We start from the raw sequence: 11,502 nt of genomic DNA, 5'->3' as shown, positions 1-11,502 counted from the left end.
GCAAGAGTGGCGGTGGCGGTGGTGGGGACCGGGGCGCTTCTGAAACTGGAGTCGGTTGATGCAGTTAGTTTATTTAGCGCTCTGTAAAAGTATGCAAGGATACCAATGTGGCTGCTTTACAAATTTCTATGGGGGAAGCCGTGTGAAGAGGATGCGCTTTTACTAGCCCGAAGAAGACGAGCTGTGTTTTGAGCAATCTGCATTTTCATGGTAGAAAAAGATCCAAGCCGCTATCCGTTGCGACAAAGTACGTTTTGTGACTGGTTGAGGCAGCTGCCGATCCCGTAGGAAAAGAAATAACACAGAATGGGCGGCCCCGGCCTGGGCGTGTGCGAGTGGTAAGTGCTCGCAATCTAATCTAATGTATACAGTCGGCGTTGGTTAGCATCAATATGAGCAGGTGGACAGAATAATGGAAGTATGTTATGGACTGATTTAAATAAAATGGAGACACCACCTTAGGAAGAAATTTTGGTTGTGGGCAAAGGAATAGCTTATGCAACATTTGATTATATGGTCACCGATTACTGATGGGATAGTAATCAAAAAGAGCTTTTCCCTCAGGACTGATGCAGCGACGCTTATACCAAGGCAATTTATGTCTGCCAGACAGCAGATTTTGGGTGGGCCTGGTCAAGAAGTGGGTGGGCACCAAGTGTTCTCCTCCCCCTCCTCCCAATGCGATGAGGCCAGTATCAGCAGCTTAGGAAGCTTAGACTGCTGAAATGGAGAGTAGTGTTTTCAGCACCATCAGGGGGAGGTCTTCAGCTGGCAGAGCTTGGCATGCCCACTAGCTAACACTAAATACGTGCTGCTGTCGGGTGGGCCTGAGCCCTAAGTGGATGGGCCCCGGCCCACCCAGGCCCACCTGTGGCTACGTCACTGTGTCATATCCACGTGTCAGCAGCATTGGGACTGGGAGGGGGGATCACCTGATCTACTGGCGCATGCGTGTGGCGATCTCTACATACCGCTAGATCGCTACCCTACTCGTGAAGGTGGCCACACCCATGCTTCAGTCATTGGCCGTTGTTTCAGCTTGAGTAGAGAGCGCAAGTGCGGTTGGACTGAATTATTAAAGCAAGGACAGGGAGAACTTGTTGTACGGTGCTGTTTGAAGTGTTTAAGTTTAATAAAAAAAAAAAGAGGTATCACTTTTTTATTTTTTAACATCTGTTTCTGTGCTTTAAAATAGACTAGTAGGCAATCCCATCACTTTATCCATGTATAGATTGTAGCAATTTAAATAAATGGAACCACTGAATATGAGCATAGAGTAGTGCAGAAAAAAAATTACATATAAAATAATAATAGTAAAATGAATTTGTAAAGGCAAAGACGGTGTCTGGTTCTGATGGCGGTAGTTATTGTTCCTGCATAGATTATATTTCTGTCCTCATGGCAAAAGCGAGAGCTAACGGCAGTGTTATGGCCTTAATCAGTGTTAAAGGAATTAGCGTGTGCTAAAACCCCATAAGTCACTGCTAATTCCCTTAATGTGCGTTAAGGCCATAACACTTCTTGATGAATTTCCCCCTTAGTTTTCCTGTGGTTCATTCTGGCCACAGGTATGTTCTCAAGCAGTTGTACTATGCAATGACTTACATTTTCTTCCACTTTTTTTTTTAATTTCTTTCTTTTTATATATGATCTGCTTTGCTTGCATGAAGACTTCTTCTGTATTTTGATGTAGTGAAAAATGCAGTCAATTAGAATGAGCACAAATTCAATATGTGGTTCAAAGTAATGCAAACATTATTATTATTTTTTAATCATTTATAATTTTTCATTTTACAAGGGTCACTTGCAAACAGTAATACAGAGATGACTGTACATTAATTTGATATTAGAGGAAAACAATCTCAACTAGATAAATGGATTATATACAATCTTTCTCTTTCTTAGACCACAAAATAAATAGGGAGAGTGAGACAAGACAAGGAGATCAATTAAACAACAGTAAACAAAGAAAATGTGGTATTAACCTGATTATCCCCAGTTATTATTTATCTGAATCATTATTCCACATTGATCGTCTGGTTGGCTTCTTCAAACCCAAGATGGTGTATAGTCAGTTAATTTCGTTGGAAACATACTTATTGTCCAATATTAGTTGAAATAATACACCTAATTTCATGTTTTCCTCTTTTTAAAACCAGAAATTATTTAACAATACAAACACTTGCAAACATTATTTTTCAGGGTGAATTAGACTGAACCCTTACATGTACAGAATACATTAGAGGCTCTGGCAGAGACTCATCTACTAAGTATGTAGTTTTCCCAGGTAATATTTTCAAATTAATAATGTACCATTGCTTATTTGGAAATACTAATTGGGTATAATACATACTTCAGTAACATAATTACATGAAATAACTACTTCTGAAGGTTTTGGGTACAGGTTGGGATGGAGGAGATTACTTGACATGGTGTTTGCTGATCGGTTGGCTGTTCTTTTGTTCTCTCTGTGGATTAACTTGCATACATAAAGGAATTATTCAAGCCTATCAGCTTCTTCTCAGAGAAAGTTGATTGTGACCCCTGAGGCAGGTGTTTTGGCGCCGAAACACGGACCGTGTCGGGTCCTTGATATGAATATTCTGAATAAACTGGTTTTTGATATTATCTCCCTATTGGTTTGCGCATTGGTCAGCCTCTACTTTTGCTGTTTTGCTTTGCATCTTTTGTCCCATTCTATGAGGTAGTATATGGAGTCTGTTTGTGTTGCCCATTCGTTATTGTATATTAGTTGCCAGAATGTTTTCGTGTCTACTTGACCTCTTGTGCTGTGTTCTAGTATTCGTTGTACACCCTTCTTCCGCCAATGTAGGGATACGTTTAGTTTGTAGTAGTTGGTCCAGGGTGTCTCTGTCCATTTCGTATTTGTTATTGTTAGGTTCTGGTCTGTTGAGAGTGTGTGTCCTTTGACGTGGGTTGCTTGCATTTGTGCCCATTTGAGATCGCATAAACTGAGAAATTCCTTACATTCTCGTGCGTTGATAGAGTTCGGGTCTTCTAAGTGAAGGTTGATGTCTCCTAGTACTAGTATATTGGAGTTGGTTACATATGTGTTTGAAATGAAGTCAATGAAGTTGGTCTGGCCTTCATTCCAATTACCTGGAGGTTTGGCCAAATGAGATGTGGCCTTTGGAAGGACACTCATTCAGGGGGCCTTGTCTTACTCTGTTACGGGACTGCTCTTGTACATTCCTTTGGAGTGAACTGGTCTAATGGGACAATAAGGAAGGTGAAATTTTATTCATACCTGTTAATTCCTTTCCATGAGTCCTATTAGACAGTCTGGGGCCTGTCCTGGAAGGCTGCTATATTAGGGATTGTCTAAGATTTTCATCCTTCTTTGCATGAAGCAGGGAATTATGGTTAATTATAATGTTCTGTAGCGGTTATTCTTGCAGGGAAGGTTTTTTTTGGTCTGGATACTATACTGCTTGAGCAAAGCAAATACTGAAATATTCTAGCAGGCACCAGACCTTTACACTAGTGATGTTATTGGAATAGTTCAGATTTCTCTGTCTCCACCTGCTGGTCAGGAAGTGACTTAACCCATTAGTATGGACTGGTCTAGTAGGACTCAAGGAAAGGAAATTAACAGGTATGAATAAATGTCACCATTTGTTTTCCTTTTAGCTTGTTGAGTGGTTTGGTTTACTAAAGCTTTTTTTCTCCCTGTGGCCACTTGTCAGCACATTTCCCCCAGGATACCCTTATGTGCTAAGGCCCTCCTTGTGGCTCCTGTCCTGTATCACAAGATCACCAGGGCCCACAAGAGCTTTGCCTCTAAGAAAGGCTCAGAGACAATTCTTTATAGCATGCTGTAGTCTCTGTCTCAACATTTGGGCTGCTCTTTAAACTTAGGATGACTTCTCAGTTCTCAGCCCTCCTGCTCTTGACCCCCTTCTTGTGAGGTTCCCTTGGTAACAGGTTGCAGTTTCCATATACTTGTATTACGGCCTCCTGGCACCTTTTCTGGGGAAAACAATGCTTTACTATCGGGATTCAGCAGGATATGCAAATTAACTACCTCTTAGGTAAATTACAGTTCCCTTAGCATTCCTTACTCACGTAAGCAGGGAATTTTTCTTTCAGCGTTTTCTCAAATAACTTGTCAACTGAGCCCACTTAATATGGGACCTGGGTCTCCGTCTAGAACAGCCTCCTCCCCTTGACCGGACCTTCAACTCTCACTTTAACTTTACAGTCCTGTCCTCCACCCCACAGCTGTTAGTCCTGTACTTGAGGCTTATCTCCCCTGTCGCCCCCTCCATACCCAACGATTCGTTCCTTGTCTTCCATCCCCTCTGTGTCCCGTCTGTATGTGTGAGTGAGAGAGAGAGAGAGAGAGAGAGAGAGAGAGAGAGAGAGAGAGGTGCTAGCAGTGCCTGTGATAGTGGCAGGTCAGTTGCTCATTATAGCCAGATAAGAGTGAGAGTGTGTGTGTATGTGCTGGTTTTTTTCCTTCCCTCCTATGCCCACCGTGTCCGTTGTTTGTGTGGAGATCAGAGATCTATATGGTCCTTTTAGCGTTGCTGTTGATGTCGCGTAGCAACTGTGTGCTGCTGGTTTTCATTGTTCTGTGATGTGTCTTATGTCACGTTCCGTCGCTTAGTAACGGGTTCACGATGCGATTGGTTGAGTGTCATTGGTCCGCCCTCGACGTCATGACGTCTGATGCGGGGGGCGGGGCCAACACTCATGGGCGAATTCCTGGTTTCACCACCATGCATTTAGAATGTTAGGACTTGTGGAGGCTTCAGAATGTTGGAGGTGCGTTTTATATAGAGAGATGTTTTCTGTCTGAATTTAATATTCATTTTTCTTTCTTTTCTAGGATGCACAGAAAAAGATGGAAGTGATGGACTAGGACAGATATTCCTGGAGTTCTACAAAAAAAATAAAAATTGTTGGCGTTTTTCAAATGATGGTCGACACCACCCAAAGGATGCACTCATGGTCAATGTGAACATGACTGATGAGCAAGAACAGCAGATATGCTGACAAAAGGTGAGGAAGAAATGCGATGAAAAAATAAACATTGTCGAAGTGATGAACATGCCTGAATACCTGCTATAGATGCCAACTCAGTCTGAGGTGAACAATGTTTTTTTTCTGTTTTTAAATGCAATTTACATATTACGGTATACATTTGTACAGAAATTCTAAATATACAAGCTATTATAAATTAAATTATACATAATACAGAAAAACAAAATCTCAATAGCATCTATCAAGCCCACTCTAGGAGGAAGACCAGAACAGAAAATTGAGAAGAAATAAATAAGTCAGCAATAAAATAAACAGCAAAAACGTACTGTGTTCCAGGAGCATTTAGATTTATAACAGACACAAATCTTAAGATCTACACTCAAGCTGCTTCTTACTATTAATAAAGGGGGAAAGGGAATGGGACTTGATTATACCACCTTTATGTGTTTTTTTTCAACTACATTTAGCGTGGTTTACATAGTATATACACAGGGGAAGCTCAAGGCAATGTGCTGCCTGAGGCGAGAGACGAAATGGTGCCCCCCACTCCCGGTACCAAGAATGGGGGGGGGGGGGGGGTCCTCCTCAGAGCTACAATCATAAACAGTTGTTCCCTTTAACTAAATCATAAAATTAGAAACAGAAAATAATGGCAGATAAGGACCACATGGCCCATCTAGTCTGTCCATCCGTACCATATACTAACATTTCCTCTACTTGAATTCAGATACAAATTTCATGTTCACCACCTCTGCCAGGATGCAGTTCCACGCTTCCACTGCTCTTTCCATAAAGAGTATTTCCTTAAGAGTACTCCTGAGTATATCTCCTTTTCACCTTCATCATATATCTCCTCATTTCTCCCCTCTGGCACCTTTCTTCCAAAGTATATATATATATATATATATATATATATATATATATATATATATATATATATATATATATTGAAATCTTTGTCTTTCCCTATATGCTTTATGACAAAGGCCATTAACCATTTTAGTGTTCGCCCTCTTATCTTTTTGCAAGTGCAAGTCTCCATAGTTGCATACAGCACTCTAAATGGGGTATTAGAATGTTAAATAGAACCAGCACACTTCTTGTAATATTATTTTATTAGTAGGAAGCTACAGGGATTGCTAAGAACCAGATCAAGCACACCACTGGTAATATTCTTTTACCAGTAGTGTGCTTCAGGGATTGGCTCTTGATCTGGTTCTTTTAAACATTTTCGTGCATGATATTGCTAAGGGCTGTGTCTGGTCCTTACCTCTTTATAGATGATACCAAAATCTGCAATAGAATAGATAGTCCTAATGGTGTGGATAGTATGGGGATGGATCTAGCCAAGTTTGAAGGATGGTCTAAAATACATAAACCACAGATATTGTATGCATTATATGCACATAAAACCAAAATTGAACAACCTGATGGACTCAAACCTTACTAGACTGAACCCCGCTTGTTCTGACTGCCACCAGGGCCTAGCTGAACACCCACAAGGCCTGGGATGAGGAGCACAAGTACTCGTAAAGAAGTCTCTGAGCCAGGGCTTAATTTGTAGATAAAAAGGGAGTGGAACTGTGGGGCTAAGAGAGGTTTGGATGAGTCAGATTATGGAGTAGTGACTACTCTTTGCTCTTCCCCAGGCTCAGCACCTCCTCTCCTCTTCCCTCCAGGCTTTTTGGAAAGGAGGAGATACTACAGGAAACCCCTGCAGCACTGGAGTCTGAAAATAAGTGGTAGAACTGTGTTCTAGGCTGTTCCTCCACAAATTAAACCCTGCTTAGAGCTGAAATTAAACTGTACGTAGCTGGAAGCCAAGATTTCATCTTTTTATGCTGGAATTGTCTTAAAGGTGTTTTCATTGGAACTATGTTTTAACCTGTGCCAAGTGTTTTAAACCTGTGACTTAATCTGATGACATTCAGGCATATTTTCAAAGCACTTTGGGAGGCTAAGTTCCATAGGTTTCTATGGAACTTTGGGAGGCTAAGTGCTTTGAAAATGAGCCCCATGGGCCAAGATGCATCCAGGAAAGAGAATGCAAGTGAGCTACAACGAGCTACTCGTTGTAGCTCACTTGCATTCTCTATCTTAAAACAGATCTAAACGCGCTGTGATTGCCTCAGAGACTTCTAGGTCTCTCAGCTGAGTGAAGCACGGCCAAAAAAGACGTTTTTATTATTTGGGTGTGAATAATGGCCAAAATGGAAGGCTATTTTTGTGATGGACACTTTCAGCTGTACTCTCCGATATCAGCTGATTGAAAACCCGGCTAAAATGGAAGGCTTTTTTTGTGATGGACGCTTTCAACTGCACTCTCCAATATCAGCTGATTTAAAAATGGCCAAAATGGAAGGCTTTTTTGAAGCGGAGCAATTTTTTTTTTTTGTTACTTTTATAGCAGTTTTTCAATCCAGCGCAGCCCCAACGAGAGGTAAGACCTCTCGTTAGATTTTCCGGCGTTTTCCATCGTTAAGGCAATCGGAAAAGGTTAGTGCATGTCATTACAATAGGGTTTCTGCACAATTTGCTCATCTGCATTCCGTTTTCGTTAGCTGCTACTGTCGTCGGAAAAAAGTCTTTAGTGCATGCCAGGGTTTACTACTTGCTCGTTAAGTTTAGTGCATCTGGCCCTGAATCTGGTGTCTGTTTTCATTACAATTGTGTGCTGAATCTACACTGCCAGAGACTTAATTCAATCAATTTTGGTTACATAGCATCTGGTGACTCATAGCTCTGGAGGGGGGGGGCAATTTTGTTTTGAGCTGGGTAGTAGAACCTAAGTTTACCTTGTGAGCTGGGAGCTGCGCTGGGCATTTTCAGATTTGGTTTGATTGGTAACTGAGGTTACCTGTGTACTAGTCTCAGCCACCTACCTCTAGGTAAACTCGCTTTATATAGGGCAATCAAGGGACCAAGTACATTCATTACACTTAATTGGTCAATCCTAATTCTTGTTATTCCCTCTCATAGTTCACCTTTTCACACTTGTGAATCACATCATTATGACCTTCATTCAGTGCAATATATGTTCTGCTTTAATCCTAAGGCAAACTATCTGGAACCTTAGAGCTTGTCCTATCTGTCTCCAAATATCAGCCTTGAAAGAAGAGATCAACAAACTCAAGAAGGAATGAACTACAGTTAAAGAAGTGAAACAAGGATTACTCATTTCCCAGCTAATTTACCACCACCACTGCCTCAGAGAATGAAATATCAGAGGAAAACATATACAGACAGCGAGCGAGCTTGCATGCAGGATTCCAACCATAACCACACAACCCTTCCATGTCAAAACTGGGGCTTGTCCTCTCACTTACACCTGGCCTCTCATTGACGTGCCTGTGTTACCCTTTCGTCTGTTTTAATCATCAGTTTCGGTTTTCCGAAAGACAACGACTTTTCCTAGCATTTTATATGCTAGGGAAGACCAGCGTATCCCAAGATGCACTGGGCAGGGCACTAAAGGGTCCCAGAACTGGAAACAATGATGTAATCTTTAATGGACTGGACCAGACACGGGCCGTGTTTGGCGCACAACAGCACCTGCTTCAGAGGGTCAGTATCGATCTCCTTAAGTGTATTAAAGGAGAACAGAGTGTCCTTGTGTGTAAAATTACCGATTATCAAGCAGATTACATTGGCGCTTTCAACCGCTTATCTCTCTTTTCCCTCACTCCTTTTCCATCTCCCCGTTTGAAGTCTACTTTCGGTTTCTGGAGGCAGGTGCTGCAGAAGAAAGGCCCCGCACTGACCAGAAACAGCATCTGTTCAGTGCTACCAGCAGCGGTAGCCTCAGGCAAGTTTGGCAGACTCACTTGAGCCAGGCAACTGGGAGATGTAGGCTGGAAAACTGGGGAGCAGGGGAAAGAAAGGGAGAGAGTGTCAGGAGAAGATGAGAGAATGCCAAGATATTGATGGGGGGGGGGGGGGGGGGGAGAGAGGAAAATATACCAAGATGGTGGGAGAAGTGCTGGTCCGCCAAAGAGGAGACGGAAGAGAGAGGAACACTTGCTGGACCGGGGGGGGGGGGGGCAGGAGGGAAGAGGGAGACATGCTGGCCTGACAGGGGACAGGCGGGAGAGAGATAGATGCTGGTATGTTGGGGTGCATAGGGACACAGATGAGTTATGTTTGACAGGGCAAGAATAGGAACATGGAGGGGGAGATGCTAAACATGTTTGCAAAATAGGGTCAGGGGGACAGAGGTGATGCTGGGTAGGGTGCACAGGAATACAGAGAGAAGATGGATGGTGGATATGGAGAGAAAAGAAGTGCCAAATGGACAAGGAGACACTGACAAGACAGTTAAGAGAAGACAGAGGAAAGCAGAGACTGGGACCTTCTATTTAATGATTAGAATGTCAGTTTTTGGAATGTACATATGCTAGAACTGGTTTAAGACATGGCAGGAACCCGTGAGTGAAATCTCACTCATTGGCTTTAAAACTCCAGCATTGTGGTGATAAATCTCCAGCTTCGGGATGGTCCACCATTGGCATCTCTGGAGATCTTTTTTTTCAAGGAAAAAAACAGCATGGATTACCTTTTCCACATCAAAGACTAGTTCTGCTCCCAAAGAACACCATCAAAGTATCAACAGCCAAAGATTCCTTAGAGGCTGTCTTAAACAGATTTCTCCTGCAGTAAGCTTGAGAAGCAGTCACTGAGGAATCCTACTGATACATGCTTCCAGAGCAAAAGCCTGTACTTTAAAACAGCTGAAAGAGTATCTCCATGGTTCATTAAGCAAAACTATCACTTTACCTCTCCCTTCACTGTGCTAAACAAAGTGATTACTTGAAAGGGCAGAGCCTATAAAATAGCAAACTGGGTGTATTCAATAACATTTATTGGGGGAAAAAAAAGCCGTGTATTCAGGACTGAAATGCTGAAACTGTGCAGAAAGAACAAGTTGGCAACATCGGAGTGAGGCCTGGAACACACCTTAAGAGGCAATGGGAGCACCAGAATGAGGTTTGGAACTCACTGTAAAAGGTTATTGGAGCACCAGAATGAGGCTTGAAATGCACAAAGAGAGAGGCTAGTGGAGCACCAGAATGAGGTTAGGCATGCATGGAGGGATAGCCAGCGCTAGGATGCATACTGCAACAACTCCTCACTGCAGACAATGCACCCTTTTATTGCCTGCAATGAGATGGACTGCCTCCACCACCCTGCCCTTGGTACACCACTGATTCGGTATGAAAAGCGCCTTGGAGGGTTTTGTGTTGAGTGAGGGCGGGAAAAAAAAGCTTGATGAGTTGAAGAACGGAGCCAGTCAGAGAGCTTCGGTCATCTTTGCAGTTAATAGTCGTACGACTTTAAGTTTCCATGTTGGGTAGTTGTTGTTATGCCGAATTATGACCCTCTGGCATCTCCCTCGAAGGGGAAGTGAAATGAGCAGATAATCAGATGCCAGCAGGACTAGAAATGGAGCTGCTTCCAATTACTTTGTGTGTATATGTATAGCTGGTGGTTGATGAATTCCCTATGCAACGGTGGAACAGTGTTGTATCTTTGGCGTTTCCGTTAAAAAGATTCCTCTTAGAAATGCACGTACACCTTCTCCCTGCCATGGCTTTCTTGTCCGTCCTCTTCTAAACGCTCTCACCTTCACAATATCTTTTATGCCTGTGCACCGATTTTTAAAATAATTATACTAGCGTAATGTGAAATGATGGCACACAACGAGCTGACAGTGAGTGTCCTTATGTGTGTGTGGGGGGGGGGGGGGAGGGGAACAGAATGCGCTTTAAACTTGAATGACCAATTGTGGGCTGCAGAGGGGGCAGTGTATGGAGGGGAGCAGGTACTTTTCTGGCCTTTTCTTAGAGTGCAGGGCTAGTAACAGATCTGTGCGTTATAGGCAGGGCTAGTGGGATAGAAAGACAGTTTGATGGTAAGTGAAGACCTTAAGGCACCTTCTTGTTCTGATAACTTTAGACTTCTCACTTAAGCTCCAGGATTCCCGTTCACTGTTCTGCAACTAAAAATTAATATGTGCCCATTCAGTGCTCCCTTCAGCTTCTGTCACTGTTTTGGACTCCACTGCAGTAAGCTGCACCCATGTACCACTCTTTCTGTGAAAAAATATATTGATCCCTTGATCTAGAACTTCCTCTTCCCCTCCCCCTTCCAAACATGAGCTGTTTATGCACTGTTTATATACTTTAAAAATATTTGAATGTGGGGCGTACAAATAAGACTTGGGGAGGCTATGGCTCCCTTAAAATTTCTAGAATTATAAGGGAGAGACATTTCAAAGCTGATCCCTAGTGCTGCCATTGGAGAGAGAGGAAGTGCATGCTAAATAAATTTCATTCATATTCATTGTGCCATTTTTTTCAGAGCTTAGTAAAAGGACCTCAAATGAACTGCTTTGATTGTAACCACAGAAAAGTGGTATATCAAATCCCATCCCCCACTGTCTGATAGATTTACTAAAGGGGACTATCACTTCTTCAAAAATTACACTGGCTTCCCATA

General features: G+C 42.6%; 1 protein-coding gene across 2 annotated transcripts in view; it reads left to right on the top strand.

The window, feature by feature from the left end:
• Positions 1-12: 12 nt before the first annotated feature.
• Positions 13-11,502, top strand: part of MPHOSPH9 (M-phase phosphoprotein 9) — a 146,121-nt gene continuing 134,631 nt past the window's right edge. For both annotated transcript variants that reach the window (XM_030219563.1, XM_030219564.1), the window contains exons 1-2: positions 13-338; positions 4,853-5,025. The gene's annotated coding sequence lies outside the window, so the exon portion shown is untranslated. The remainder of the gene's footprint in view (positions 339-4,852; positions 5,026-11,502) is intronic.

This window comes from Microcaecilia unicolor, chromosome 11, assembly GCF_901765095.1.
Source record: "Microcaecilia unicolor chromosome 11, aMicUni1.1, whole genome shotgun sequence".
Lineage (NCBI taxonomy): Eukaryota > Metazoa > Chordata > Amphibia > Gymnophiona > Siphonopidae > Microcaecilia > Microcaecilia unicolor.
Note: the sequence above shows the minus strand (reverse complement) of the source record. Positions and strands in the feature narration are given on the sequence as shown.